The sequence below is a fragment of the Ailuropoda melanoleuca genome, chromosome 12 (genome assembly GCF_002007445.2).
Source record: "Ailuropoda melanoleuca isolate Jingjing chromosome 12, ASM200744v2, whole genome shotgun sequence".
Classification (NCBI taxonomy): domain Eukaryota; kingdom Metazoa; phylum Chordata; class Mammalia; order Carnivora; family Ursidae; genus Ailuropoda; species Ailuropoda melanoleuca.
The window spans coordinates 12,687,152-12,703,092 of NC_048229.1; the positions used below are offsets into that span (position 1 = coordinate 12,687,152).

The window sequence follows — 15,941 nt, forward strand, 5'->3', positions numbered from 1 at the left end:
CGGGGGGGGGGGAGGGGGAGGAGAGAGAGCACCGTTTGACAGGCTTCTGGAAACAGATCCCATGCCAACTTGGATTCTGTCCTCTCTAATAAAAGGAACTTTTCGTTTGTGTGTGTGCGTGTGTGTTTTTCAAACACCCTTTAAAATTTTTTATTTAAAGAGACTGGTCCCTTCCTCTCTGATTGGCGGCATCACAGCGCAGCAGCGAAGCTGAGTCCGGCACACACGCGCGAGCGCGCGCGCACACACACACACACGCACGCACACACCCTCCTCCCGAGGTTTTCCCGAATGTATCTACTCCGGTTACAACTAGACGCGGCCCCTCCCCCACCTCGCCTTTCCCCTTCCTCCCTCAATCTTGGGAGGAGCATTCTCTGTGTCTTCCCGAGTCCCCGAGGGGGACCTCCTATGTTGGAGTGGGGTGGGGGGAGGGTCCTACAACGAAGACCAGAAAGAACAAATTAGATAATCAAAAGAATTATAGTAATTGCTTTCACTTTCCCCGAGCCCGCTCTGCGGATGCTCTCCCCCGCCCCTTCCCTGGCTTTCAGTCTGTCGGGAATACTCGGTCTTTCCGACCCCCACCCCTCCCCCAGACTCCTCCTCTCCTCTCCCCTCGCTCGCGCGTTCCCTCTCTTCCTTCGTTTGCTGGTGTGCTGGAACGTTCAGCGGAATATGATGAATGATCACCTGTCACGGCTTGTTTATTATAATGCAGGCAATCAATTACACATCCCCAACGCTGGCCGGCCCGCAGGAAATTTATATGCTCAGCACAAACCAATGTGAAAATGGAATCTCATTTGCCAAATGTCTTTCTCCCAGTACAGCGCGATGATTACAGTCTGTGTTTGTTTCAACAGTCGCGTACAACTGACAGTGCCATCATTTACTGCCTGGCTCAGGTCACGTTACTCTAAGGCTTTATTTATTGTGTTACGATGGCCAGCACAGGAAAAGGACAAGGGTGTCTGTCAGGGATGCCACCATGTTAAAAAGTGGGCGGGATGGGCCGTACTCCCAGGCAACAGTGCAGCCTCAGCCCCCTGCGCTGGGCCTCTGCTTCCCCAGGCCCGCCCCACCAGCATCCTGCTGCGGGAACTCCTAGGCCCCCTGGGGGAGGCAGCTCTGGGTGTCAGATACTCCACGGACGATCCACAGGTTCCGGGGCTCAGATCGCACCGACCAGAGCTGGAATTCTGCTTCTGCTACTGCCTAGTTGAGTGTGGTCTGGGATTCAACCTCCTTATTTGGAAAATGGGAGTCTTAATACCCTCTTCACAGGAATACTCTGATGTCTGGGATATCAGAGGTGTGGATAAATGTTAGTCCTGGTGACTTCAGATCCAGCCTAAGACCCACCCACTCGGGAGGCAGGGAGGAGAGGTCCCATTAGAAGAGAGATGCCTTGGAATTCTTGTCCTGTGTTAAAATCTCCCAATCTCTTCTTTCTGAGACTCAGTTGTCTCGAGATCTCAAGTTTCCCTCCCAGGTGGAATTATGCACTTTTGTGTCCCCTGCAAGGACACATAGTGGGATTTGGGGGAAATAAAATGGCCATTTCGCTCTACTTCTGTTGCCATCATTGTAAGAGTAGACACAGCGATCCTGGTCTATCTAGCTGTGTGACCTCAGACAGGCTCTGTCCCTTTACCTCTCTGAGCCTTGCATTCCTGCCTTGCAAAGTGAAGAGAGCAGCTCCTAACCTGCCTGCCTCCGTCTTGCTGGCAGGATCCAGAGTGTCCATGGCTGTAGATGGTGCCACGCAAGCTGGAGTGTGCCCCTGTCACCTCTTCCATCGGGAGTTCTGGTTGGTCTTCAGAGTTTTGTTGCACAATGTGTTGACTCAAATTTGTAGCTGGTGCAGCACTTGGCATAAAGTAGGAGATCAGTAAAGTGGGGGGAGGCAGATTCTCACATGTGTAATCCGGTTGTTTCTGTATCATACATTTCTTTATTATTTTATGCATTCACTTAACGGCTGCCCTCAGACTAGTGTCTATTTGGAACATTCCAAAGAAATCCATTCATATTTGTGGCTTTAGTAGATGGATGAATGAATGAATGAATGAATGGCTACGTAAATGAATTCATCATGGGAGCAACCTCTGTTGTGAAGGGGGCGGGTCCTGGTGAAGGGATGTTTACAGGTATCCTCACCATTACTGATCTCATGGAATCAGGCTATTCCACACATGCCCACCCTTGTCTAGGGGCCCAGGGTGATGCCTACTACATGTATTCAGATAGTGCCAACTGGTGACAGAGCACGTGCACATCCTTCTGGCTACTCCTATTCACCCCTCAGACCAACATCCCCCGAACAAACTCCCCATCGTCCGTGCATGCCATGTTGCCTTGAAATCTCCACACCTCCCTCAACGATGGGCTCCTTACGATGGGCAGCGACCCCTCATTCGTGTTCGAGTCCCCAGAGCGCCTAGCAAGGTGTCTGCCTGAAACAGATGCTTTGCAGTCAATCAATAAAGCTGATCTTTTCTACACACTGATGTATGGAATACAACTCAGAATTCCATTAAAACACGCTGAGTCAGGGGGAAAAAATGTGTCGGGCTCATATTTAAAAAGCGAAAAATTAACAGCTGCGTCATATATTTTGGTCAAGTGCTTTGGATTTGTGGAAGGGATTTCTTTCTATAAATATAATTATTAGTCGCCCTGATCATAACAATAACCAGGGGGATGGCACAGAGCTCTGCCTCCCCAGCAGGTGGGCTGGGTAGAGCTGGGTATTCCCTCTGCTGACTTGCTTCACTAGTTGACTAACAGACCTTATTCCCTGGCCGAGCCGATAATATCCGACCAACACCAGCTTCCCAACACGGAGGGGAAGCAAGAGCAAGCACTGTGGGATCCTGGGGGAAAAGCAGCCTGTGTCTGCTGCTGCTTTGACAGTTGAGGCTCCAAGAGGGGCTGGCAAACAATGGGAAATGAAACATTTGAGTGGTTGCAAAAAATTCCGTGGGAAATCCCCCCCTTGGTGGTATTTCTGTGCCGCGGCTGTGACAAGGGGAGCTCTGGGCTTTCGATTTCAAGCGTTCTGGAGCAGACCACAAGGGTGTTCTGAGGTGGCATTCCCCGGGAACAGCTCTCCCGAGCCACAGAAGGCCAGCCTGTCTGTTTAGGGATATTTGGCCACATGCGCGAAGTTGGCTGTGATCTGCAAGGGACCATCAGCAGCTCACCCATAGCTGCGGAGCTCAGGCCTCTGAACTTTCTGCTCTCAAATTCATCGCAACGGTTCCCCTAGATTTTCCCTAGCCTCAAGAGCCTGGGGGCTTATATGACGGGGGGTTTCCCTCCTCCAGAACTGCAGGAACCTAAGCCCTCTGCTGACCACTCCAGTCTAACTGAAAAATCCAAAATCAGGGCCTCATGCACTCCTACATGGCATTTGCTGGTTAATCTGGGGCCTTCCCCTGCTTTCTCCATTCCTGTTTGTAATGGACATTTATTTTTCTGTTGCTCCCCCCACCCCCACCCTCATTGAGAGAATAAAGTGGATTTGGCTTTGCTTTTCTTAGAACTAAGACATATTCAAGACTGTCCACTATTGCTCATGTCCTGCTGCTGTGATATATGTTTATAGATCCGCTTAAAGGTGAGGTTTAGAGCTTTTTAGAGACACTTAGTAGATGAGAAAACTGAAACTTATGTGGATAAATAACTTGCCTGTGTGTATTGGTCAGGAGGTTTCAGTTGCAAAGTGACAAGCTCCTATCTTAAATGGACTTAAGCCAGATCAAAAACACACTGGATGATTTAACTGATAGGAGCAAGAGCTGTATTAGCTTCAGGCATGGCAGGGTCTAGGCCCTCAATTAAGTCTTCAAGAATTTCCCTCTCTTCATCTCTTTGGCTCTGCTTTTTCCTGCCTTGGTTTCATTTTTAGATTGGCTCTCTCCACCTGTTGTACACTGTCCTGAAGTCAAATCCAAGCTTTCTCGTGGTTGCCCCTGTGAAAGTCCCAGGGTTAGGTCTGGTGGGGTCTGACAGGTTCAGCTGCCTGTTGCTAAACCAATGAGTATGGCAAGGGGAACAGAATAATCTGATTGCCCAGGCCCCAGTCACATGCTCACTGACGAAGCATAGCCAAACCACATGCATGGAGTGAGAGTGAGTGGGTCCCCAAAGAATACCGGGGTGCTCTTATCAGGAGGAGGAATGAATGCCGGGTGGGCAGCAGGCAGACCTGAATGCAGATCTGCCCCTACCTTCATGGAGACCACCTCGGGGACCCCTAACGCTCTAGCCCAATCCTGCCACATGAATTCCTTCTAGTCAGCAGGTTTCAGAATGTGCATCTTGGGAGCTGGAGGAGGGAGGAAGACAGCGGAGGGGAGCAAGGAGGATGGGTGACGGATGGGTGCCTATAGGACCGCTCTTTTGGTCTCTCTTTCAACCATGCAGCTATTCTTGTGTCTGTTTGTACATTCAGTTCCCTTGGACGCTTTCATCTAAAGAAATATCTCCTCATATTTTTAAGGCTTGAAATCAGTGATTTTTCGGCAACCCTTGCCCTCTCACTCATTCATAAATGAGGAACAATAGCTCAGAAAGAGGCAGGAAGTTGACCAAGACCATGCAGCAGCACAGTGCATGGTGAACCTGAGAAATCACACCTCTGGATGCCCACCTCCTGCCCTTTCCACCTGCAGCCGTGCAGGTGGGTTAGAGATCCGGGGGCTGAGACCACAACACGCACCCCGGCCAGACAGGACTGATTTATAAGCCGAGGATGCAGACTTTCACACTAACGGAGTGGATTCCCAGAGTGGAGCAGAAAGAGGGAAGCTCTGTGCAGCTTTTTTTCTAGTCTCTGGGTACAGGCAGCCGCTGGGGACTCACTTTGTAGGTAGGATCCTGCCAGAAGGGAGAACAACAGCCAGATCCCTGCTCCTACCTCCTTGTTCTGGGAGCTTACATCTTCGTTCCAGAAGCACCTACATGAGTAAGCCATGTGCTTCTGGTTAGGATGTTTACAAACAACTAACCATTCTGCTCTGTGCTCTCGCGTCTGCAGAGGTGGTCTCCGCGCACCAGCCCGGCCGCGTATTTCACACGCACCTTTGCGCAGCGCTGGCCACCGCTAATCACAACTAACCTTTCGGAGCACGGATGTTGTTCCCGGAACTGTGTGCTCAGTGCTTGACAGGTATCATTTCATTAAGTCCTCCCATCCCCCTGTAACGGTCGGTACTATTATCACCCTCATTTTACAGGTGAGGAGACAGAGCTGCAGAGAGATGAATTAATTTCTTCAAGATCCTCAGAAGGCTTCCAAATCAGGCGATCAGAGTCAAGTGCATGAGCTCTTACATTTATACACTAGATGCGCGATGGGTGCTTTGGACAAGGAAGATGTAGACTGTCACCGCACCTGGACACAGACAAGTTCTCTGCTTCATTCAGGCCCTTCCTTCCACCACCCATGCGCTTCCGGCCGAGTCTGAGGAGCACTGTGTTCTTCCTTTTCTCCCACACTCTCTGCTTCGTGTCTTCAGCAAACACACACAGGGGATTCCAGGGACAGATATTATATTACGGCGTGGGCACGGCTCATCAGGTGCCGGCGGAACACGGGTAAGTCAGGTAGGAAAGGCACGCGGTCTCATTACTGAGACTACCTTGCAGCAGCTTATTGAATTAGTGTGATTCGTAACATCTTCAACTTGGATCTCCTCCAGGCCAGCCAGCTGGTGCATTCAGTACTACTCAGCTCGCCTTAACTCAATTAACTAAGCCGGGCTGAGCCGGGCTGAGCTGAACTCAACAAGTATTTCTTAAGCACTGAGCTGGCTGCAGGGGGAAAAAAAAAAACACAAAGGAGGGCAAGATGCAGACTCTGCCAGACTCGGCCCTTAAGGGGATGCCTTGCGCTCTTCATGGCATAATACACGGCGCCATCAGTTCCAAGTACCGCCTGCACGATTTTCCCCACATCTGCATGCCCCCTGTGCTACAATGTACTTCACAGTCTGCTTTAAGTAAATTAATCTTTTAAGTAAACTAATTTCCTTCTCTAAACTTAATTTTTTAATTATTAATGTGAACAGGACAGAACATAAAAGCAACCATTTTGAGGTGAACAATCCAGGGGCATTTCGTACCACTGCAGGGTTGTAAAGCCGTCACCCCTGTCTGGTCCCCAAACACTTCCATCCCCCCCAAAATAAAACCCCATGCCCACAAAGCAGGTGGTCCCCATGCCCACCTCCCCCAGGCCCTGGCAACCACTAATCTACTGTCTGTCTCTACAGGGCTGTCTCTTCTGGACATTTCCCGTAAGTGGAATCATATAGTGTGTGGCCTTTCGTGACAGGCTCCTTTCACTCAGCATCCTCTTCTCTAGGTTCATGCAATGCTATCAGTACTTCGATGCTTTTTATGGATGAGCAATAGTCATGGATAGACCACATTTTGTTTCTCCATTCATCTGTTGATGGGCATCTGAGCTGTTTCTACCTTTCTGCTATTGTGAATAATGCTGATAAATGAGTGTATTTTATTTATTTATTCTGTTGAGATGTAAGTGATATAACAGGTGAAAATCTGGAAGGCTTCACAAATTTGTGTGTTATCCTTGGGCAGGGTCCATGCTAATCTCTACAGTGTTCCGATTTTCATCTATGTCCTGCCAAAGGGAAGACTCGGTAAGTTTATTTTAAAAGGAAATGACTGTAAGTAGGAAACCTCTGTTTCTCTAATAGACGCCCAAGTAGATACAGAAGTATTAGGAGGACAAACTTTACCCACGCGGCACCGAAGAGGTGCCCCGTGCATGATCAGATGCAGCCATGATGAGTCTGAGCGGGGTACTGGATGTGGTTGGGGCCTCGAGCTTGAAACCTGGCTTTGCCATCTGTGTGACTCCACGTGAATGTTCCTGTCCTCCCCCCAGCCTCAGTTTCTCCCTCGGTCAAATGGTAATACTGATGAGTGCCTCGTCCTGCAGTTGTCGCACAGCGGGCACACAATAAGCCCTCAGTCTGTGCAGGTTCGTAGGGAGGGACACGGTCCCAGACACAGCAGCAGTAACAGTACCGGGAGCAAACAGAGCAAGTGTTTGCTACGTGCCAGGAGCTAGGCCTGCATTACATCACGTAGTGCCTATGACAGTCTACAAGGCAAATATGACTACCCAACCCCCCAATCTTGTTGGTCAGAAAATAGGCAGAGAGACGTGATGCCAGTCGTTGAAGGTTACACAGCTAAAGCCTTTCTGGGAAAGTTAAAGGACAACATAAGAAGTGACCAGGAGCCCACTGGAATGTCAGGGCTGTCTCTGGGTGGAGGGGATTCACTGCAAAATCAGTGCCTGGGCCCTCGAGGTCCCAACCTGGCGAGTGGCAGCAAACGTGGCCTGGGGGCTCCCTCCCCGCTGGATTCCTCCTCCCTCCTGTCTCTTTAGGTCTGCCAAGACAAGGCTCCCTGACTTCAGGTCTGCCAAGACAAGGCTCCCTGACTTCACATCTTTTCTAGGTGACTCACCTCTCTCGGTTAACGGCTTTCCTGCCTTCCCTGTACCCCATCATCCCCCAGTGTCCCCCAAATCACCCCTTTGCTCTGCAATCTCTCTCCCTTTCCACGCTGCGTCTGAGCCCTCGGCACTGGCACGCTGCCTACTAACTACCCACCGCTGGTATAAGAATTAGCGCCTCGCAAGGTCACTTGCACCCTTTATGTCTTCATCGACAGGGATGCCCATGATTTACAGCTTCGGTCCATGTGGGGAAACCTGTCCCATACGATGGGGACACTAGCATCAGACACTAGCTGAACAAAGGTGTCCTCCCCCAGATCTGGAGCCCAGTAGCCTGAAATGAAGGTGTCAGCAGGGCTGCTCTCCCTCACTCTAGGGGAGGACTCTTCCTTGCCTCTTCCAGCTCTGGTGACGCCAGGTGTTCCTTGGCTTGTGGCTACTTTGCTCCAGTCTCTGCCTGTGTTCACATGGCCTCTCCCTGTGTGTCCATCTAAGAGTGCTTTGTTATTGGACTCGGGGCCCAGCCTGATGCAGCATGATCACCTTAACCCTACCTTATTTATCCCTGCAAAGACCCTGCTTCCTAATAAAGTCACGTGCCAGACTCCAAGTAGACATGGATTGGGGGGGGGGGGACTCTATTTGGTCCACTATGGAGATCTCCAAATAGAAGATGTGCTTGATAGTCCTCGTGACGGGTTTATTGAGCCCAGTGGGTACAAACATGAAAGGGTTTAATTTTCCTCCACAGACAGTAACCAGCCACATTCTTAGAAATCTTCCTTTCCTGGCCCTTAGTGGCATCATGGCAGAGCTTACAGCTTTCTGGCAAGTTTCCAGTACTCATCAGGCCAGTCCAGGTCAGACCAGTTTTTAAAACATTCCACGACCCTCCAGCTCAGCTTTGCCCCCAGGCCTGAGAAACCTGGTGTGGACATGGCCTCACCCTACTTCCTTCCTAAGGCTTCCTTATGCTTCTGGTTCCCAAAGTGCACCAAAGTAGATGATTCCATGGACAACAAATTTGGCCAGCGTGCATTAAACCAAGTTACCCAGATGTGTTTACATTCGACTCAGTGGATGTGTGAATGCACATCCAAGAGCTGGTGGTCTCCAAATCCTTTTCAGTCCTGGAAATGATTTTTCCACAGAACATCCTTCTACCCTGGTGCTCCCCAGAGCACACTCCGGGAAATACTAGACTATCTAAAATACTGTAAGATACAAAATCTATCCACAACTGTTATGCATGCATAGCCACAGAAGATGAGTTTTGAGTAAATACACCAACTCAGGAACAATTTTGTGATTTATTCAGAAAACTGGCTTCCTGATCACTGTGGACAGGACCCAACTTGGCCCGAAGATGCAATCCATCGGCAGAGCCACACGGACAGCTTAGTTGGCCAAATTTTATTCTCAGAAAGGATCAGAGACGAAAATGCTCTGATTTCCCTAAAGCCCTGTTTCAGCAGCCAGGGGGGTGTAACTCTTATATTGAAAAGCAAGTGGTTTCAAGAAAAATTTCCATTCGAGTGTAGTCCTATAATGTATGCAATTATGTTATGCAAATTCAACTATAGGCACTCAGCAGAATAGTAAAAATAACAATAACATAATAATGAGAGAAAAGACAGGACAAATGAACATAGGCAACAGGTAGCTTTCACCTGACATTCTTCTCCCTGCATGGCACTGGGGCCCCTTTCAGTAAGCCTCCTCTCCTGAGTGCCTCTCTGTCCCCAGCATGAGTCCAGCGCTTAAACATCTACTGTTTTCATGTAATATGGCCTCCAAAAGCTGGCCAACGTGTTCGTCTGGCACTCAACTGAAGAATCGACAACCTTCCCCAACACTGTCTGCAATCTGGCCCTGCTGGAATGACGGAGAAAATACGGCGGCCTCCAATTTAATGTCTCTCCCAGGGTCTTCACAGTTCATTTCTGACCACAGGAATGTGTGTTCCTCCCAAGAGTTGCACTAACTATAGAGCCGCCCTACCACATCAGAGATGACTCCCCCAGAGTCTCAGAACTGAACAGAATCTGGTTTTTCCCATACTGTCAAGGCAAATATTCTCTGAAAGCCAGGACTAACCCTACAACTGGGTTCACTAGGGGCCACCAAGGAAAGTCAATCAACCAAGCTATACCCCACTTCCCATCCCCTTGACACCCGCTCCCCTGCAGAAAACAAAACAAAACAAACCCTAAAGAAAACATTTTTTAAAAAAGATTTTACTTATTTATTTGAGAGAGAAAGAGAGAGGGGGAGGGGGGCAGAGGGAGAGAGAGAAGCAGGCGTCCCCCTGAGTGGGGAGCCTGACGCAGGACTTGACCCCAGAACCCTGGGATCATAATCTGAGCCAAAGGCAGACCCCTAACTGACTAAGTGAACCAGGCGCCCCAGAAAACTTTTTTTTTTTAAGAGAACATTTTTTAATCTGATTGAGGTGTCTGAATGAGGGAGCTCTTTAATCCTCAGTAGAGAGTAAGGGTCAGTTTATCCCCTTAGCCAACAGCCCACCAAAGTTTAGGGCTAGTAGTTCAGAGATCCAGAAGGCTCAGCAGCCTGGGGAACAGAGGACCAGGTCTTGCCCCCTCTCAGCTTCGTTTCCCCTGCAGACAAACCCCCCACTGCCCACAGAATGATGTCTAAACTCAAGGATCTCTGTCTGCTGGACCAGGACAAGCTGAGCCCCCCAGGCCAGGGTCTGGTTCTCAATCATCTGCAGGTCTGCCCAGCACTGAGCACAGATGGTGGCACATAAGCCAAACGGAGTTCAATGAGTGAACGGCAACTGGGTGAAAACGTAACCCATATAAAACGCAGGTACCATATGTGTAAGTCTCGGCACAGTCTTGTGTCAAAATTAGAAAAAAAAAATTAATTGCAGAGCAATTTAAATCTTCGCCAAATTTCTCAAGGAACACCAAAAAAAAAAAAAGTTCTGTTTATAATCTAAAATAAAACTTATGAACTTATATCTCATTTCTATGGTAGCTGGCCCCCAAATCTCTCTCAAATTCCCCCCAATTTTCCTAACTTTTCTCATTCCCTTCCCATGTCCCTTCCCACATACAGCTTCTACTCTTTCCTAGAAGTACAAGGTAGCTGGTTAAAAGCACAAGCCCTGGGGCTCATCTTGCCGGGTTCAAATTTCTGCCACCTTCTGGACAGGTGCCTGGCATGTGGTAAGTGCTCAATAAAGGCAACTTCTTATTTAAATCCTATTGGCTTCTCCAATATATTTTTAAAATATTTCCCCCTTTCCCATTAATGCAAGAAGAAATGTCTACTAGTTTTCCGGGGCTGTCAAAACAAACTGCCACAAACTTGGCGGCTTAAAACAACGGGGATTTATTCTCTTGCATCTCTGGAGGCCAGAAGTCCAAAGTTAAGGTGTTGGTAGGGCTGTGCTCTGCCCAGGGCTCTAGGGGAGACTTTGTCCTTTGACTCTTCCAGCTCCTGGTGGCTGTTAGTATCCCTGGGTTTGTGGGTGCATCCTTCCAACCACTGTCTCTGTCTTCAACATGGCCTCCCCCTGTGTGTATCTCCTCTGTGTGTCTCACGGGAGCTTTTGTCATTGGATTTAGGGCCCACCCAGATAATCCAAAGTGACCTCATTTCAAGATCCTGAACTTCTTTACATCTGCAAAGCACTTTTTCTAAATAGCGTCATATTCACAGGCTGCAAGGGATCAGGATGTGAATGTAGCTTTTTTGGGTGGCTACCATTCAACCCACTATGGAATGACACTGGGTCCTTCCTCTTGTGGGTGTTGGGTGGGGAGAGGGTTGGATGCTCCTGTAATTTAATTTTTTTCTTTTATGCTTGTCATGTTGAATAAATCAAGTCGGCAGCCAGCACTGAGTACTTGGGAACCCAGAAGGAAAGAGAAGCAGGTGGCAGAAAGTCACTGCCGACTTTTCTTTCTCACTGATGCTCATCAACTCTTTCAGTGATTCAAGTTTGCAGCCACAGAATACCTAACTGCAAGAGCTCCTGCAACCTGGGGTGGGAGGGATGGGGTGCATGAAGCAGTGAGTTTCAGCTACAGGCTGGGACCATCTTGGGATGGGCAGACACATCTTGGACAGAGCATAGAGGGTGGTCAGCTGCATGCATCCCTGGCTGGGGGTGGTTCAGGTTAGTTATTTATTGATATCCTGTGTTAAGATTCCAGCTTTGGCTGCACTGAAGGGATCCGAGAGGCAGTGACTTCATCCGACTCAAATTGCAATCAGCCAGCCTCTTGGCTCATGTGTTTATCTACCCAGAACTATTTTTGGTGTGTGTTCATAGACAGCACACACCAAAGTATTTGGTATTTGAGATGCAAGCGTGAAGGATGATTAAAGTTAGCTGCTAATGAGCATGCCTAGAATAGATATACTGTGTGTGCGTGTGCGCGCTCGCACGCGCTTGTGCACTCCATGTGTGTGCTCTGTTGAGTGTCTGCAAAGCAGATGTCTACAAATCTGCCCTCAGGTGACCTCACCAATGTCATGGATCAGCTACGATCTCCATGGATGACAAATGGAAATGGATAAACACTGGCCTGTCTCAAAATACTGCCTTACTGAACATCCCAACTCCCCTATGTTCTACTTACCATCCAAAGCCTAGCCCATCCCACCTAATCAAGGAGCCTTGCTTGACCATCCTCTGAACTCCTGGAGCAGAGGCAGCAAATAGGCTTCATCTCCAGTACCAACTTGAATCAAACTGGCAGAGATTACCTGGAGGACCAAAGTGAGAAGGATACTGAGAACTGATCTGAGCTGGGATACATGATGCTGTGTTCGTTTCCTGGGGCTGCCATAGCAAAGTCCCACCATCTGGTGGCTTGAAACAACAGAAATGCATCCTCTCATAGTCTGGAGGCTGGATGACTGAAATTAAGCTGTAGGCAGGACCATGCTCCCTCCAAAGCCTCTAGGAGAGGACCCTCCTTGCCTCTTCTGGCTTCTGGTGGCCCCCAGCATCCCCTGGCTTGTGGCTACTCACTCCAGTTTTTGCGTCCATCTCAGGTGGCTCTCTTCCCTCTGTGTGTCTCTGCACAGCATTCTCCTCTGGGTGTGTGTGTGTGTGTGTGTGTGTGTGTCTGTGTCTGTGTCCAAATCTCCCTCCGCTTATAAGGATACCAGTTGTGGAATTAGGGCCCGCCATAATGACTTCATCTTAACTTGATTACATGTACAAAGACTACATTCATGGTGCCTGGGTTTAGGACTTCAACATATTTTGCGGGGGGGATACAATCCAACTCATAACAGATACCATGAGCAATTAGGAATGTTTTTCTGAGTGAGAGATGGGAAAGGGCCACCAATTTCCCAAATGTGCCCTAGAGCACTTACTTCTGGTATCATTTAGTTGAAAGTAAGCACCGGCTGCTATGACTACTGTTGACTATCTACCCATCCATTCACCCGTCTATCTATCTATCCATCTATCTATCTAATCTTTCCATCTACCTATCCTTTATCATCTATCTATATATGATCTATCATCTATATCTACCTATTTGCCTTCTTAAGTAGATCGAACTTTCCTTGAGAGCACAGATTATAGCTGTCTTAGACCATTCAGGCTGTTAAAACATCACAGACTGGGTAACTTAAAAACAACAGAAATTTGTTTCTCACAGTCCTGGAGGAAAGAAGTTCAAGATGAAGGTGTCAGCATGGTTGGATGAGGGCCCTCTCCTGGTTCACACATGGCACCTTCTCGCTGTGTCCTTACATGGTAGAAGGGACAAGGGAGCTCTCCGGGGCCTCTTTTATAAAAACACTAATCCCATTTATGGGGGCCCTACTTCAGTGACCTAATCACCTCCCAAAGGCCCCCTCTCCTAAAACCATCACCTTTGGCATCAGGATTTCAACATATGAATTCGGTGGTGGGGGCGGGGGGGAACGGGGGGCGGGACATAAACATTCAGACCAGACCACTAGCTTAAAGCCTTTATATTTTCCCACTGTCTAACCCAGGATCTAGATGGAGGAGGCACTTACTAAATACTTGTTCAGTAATTAACCTTCAGTGTCAAGACTCGGAAATTAGGTTGGAAGAAAGGTCTCTATGAAGTCCAATCCCCTAAGGGCTGCTGAGGGTAAAGCTGGATGCCCCCTGAAGAGCCGGGGGCCTGGGCTTGCTGGTCTACCCTCCGTCTTCCCAGCCCCTCCCCACATTCCAGACATCTCATCTACCAAATCCTACATGTGTACCGGGCTGTCCCCCTCTAATAGGACAGCCCTGTAATTGTTCAGCGAGATGATAGCGCCAGGCTCATCCATCAAACCCTCCTCTAATAGTTTGGTTTTCCTAATGGAATGCAGTGTCCTAAAGAAGAAGAGAAGCATCATAATGTGAGGTTTTATGTAGGCTGGTTTCTAGCTGTGAGCTATGGAGCTGAAATGATAGTTAAATCGATGGAGAGGCACTAAGCTATCGCCTCTGAATCTGGGCATCCGTAAAACCCGATTATTGACAGCCCTGAGTGGATGTGTTGCAGGCCGGCTCTTCTAGCCCTGATTGGGGCTCCCTCTCTTTTTCTGTGGACAGGAGCAGCCTGAGAGAAATGGAAATATAATGGCCAGCTGATTGTTTTCACAGTCTACACCACAGACCGCCCCCCTAACAAGACTCTAGGTCAAGTGCTCTTCTCCACTCTGTGGATCTAGTGGGGAGAAATTAGCTCTCAGTGGTATTCCCAATTACGGAGAAAAGTCCTGGTCTGGCTGTAATATGTCTGGCAGTGGACCAAGAGGCAAGAAGCCTGTCTTCTCCCCAGCCTCATGGTGTGACCTTGGGAGGTGACTTTGCCTCTCAGCTTCTTTGCCGCCTTATCTGTAGTGATCCACCTTTTATTACTTCGTAGTTATGTTCTAGGATAAATGAGACAAGGCTCTACATTTTTTAGTCTCCAGAAAGACTGGAACGAGGTAAATGCAAAGGAGAGCCTTTTCTTTTGTTTTTGCTACATGCATTACTAACTTGTGGGATTTTTTTCTTAATAACAGCAAAAATGGATGGATTTATATAATTGTTTTGTTTTGTTTCCCTGAGGAGCCTTGAGGCATTTCAGGGCTATTGTATTATTGCTCCCTTCTCTTATGGAGTGTGCCCATTTCTTAGTCAGCAAACTGAGCGAAGGCTTGAAGCGAGCCACATTGATGGGCTGGAACTAATTCCTCCCCTAATCTAGTGTGGTGTTTGACTGCCACTGCACAGGTCCCCCGGGGACACTCAGAAGATATTGGCTCTGACACGATTATTAAGTCCCATCTCTGCATTCTCCCGCCCTCCCTCCATGCCAGCTCTGCTGACTTTCTTTTACCATCTTTACAAGGACCAAATGCATTCCAGCCTCAAACTAGGCACACCTGTTCTCCTCTGTGTGGGAGGCTCTTCCTGCACGTTTCTTCCGGCCAATCCCTACCCATCCCTCAGGCCTCGGCTGTAATGTCACCTTGGCAGCGAAGTCTTCCATGGCCCCCAGGCTTTGTCAAGTACCCCCATTCTATGTTCTCGCAGGCACTGTGTTTTTCCTTTACAGAGCTGATCACACATGTAACTAAATGTTAGTTTAGTATCTGCCTTTCCCACTAATGACAAGTTCCAAGAGGACAAAGACCTATTTGTCTTGTTCATTACTGTGATTCCAGCACCAAGAGGGCACCCAGTAAAAATCTGTAGAATGAGTACATGGATGGACAATAGATAATGATGGATGAATGAACTGATGGATGGATGAAGGATAGAGGGGGTAAATGGATGTAGGCTGTGTGGATGTATAGATAATGGATGGATGGATACATGGATGGATAGATGGATAGATAGATGGATGATGGATAGCTGGATAGACAGAAGGATGAATGAGGGATGAATGGAGAGATAATGGATGGATGGATGGATGGACGTAGTATGTACATATATGAGAGTGATCCAATTATCAGTATTCATCATCAAGAGAAAGTTCTCAGTTCCAAATGTTCAGAGAAGGTCATGGATACAGACTTAGTGTCAACAGGGCCATGTCTCTCTGAGACTCTGGGTAGACCCTTCTTTGACTCATCCTAATTTGATGGTGGCCATCAACCCTTAGTTTCCTTGGCTCACAGCTGTACCACTCCAATCCATGCCTCCACTGCCCCATGATGTTCTCCCTGTGTGTCTCCGTCTTCACATCACTTTCACTCTTGTTAGACACTAGTTATATCAGATTAAGAGTCCACCTACTCCAGGCTGACCTCATCTTACCTAATTATACCTGCAACACTCTTGTTTCCAAACAAGGTCACATTCTGAAGTACTGTGGGTTGGGACTTCAACATATCTTTTTTTGGGGGGGATTCAACCCAACCCATAACAATCCATTAAACAGTATCCTAGAGACACTCCTGCATGGGAGGATAAGGAGACATG

General features: G+C 48.4%; 1 non-coding gene across 1 annotated transcript; it reads right to left on the reverse strand.

The window, feature by feature from the left end:
- Positions 1-6,570: 6,570 nt before the first annotated feature.
- On the reverse strand, positions 6,571-6,674 carry LOC117795371. Its single transcript, XR_004619338.1, has one exon. It is a non-coding gene; the product is annotated as a U6 spliceosomal RNA (small nuclear RNA).
- Between the last annotated feature and the right edge of the window lie 9,267 nt (positions 6,675-15,941).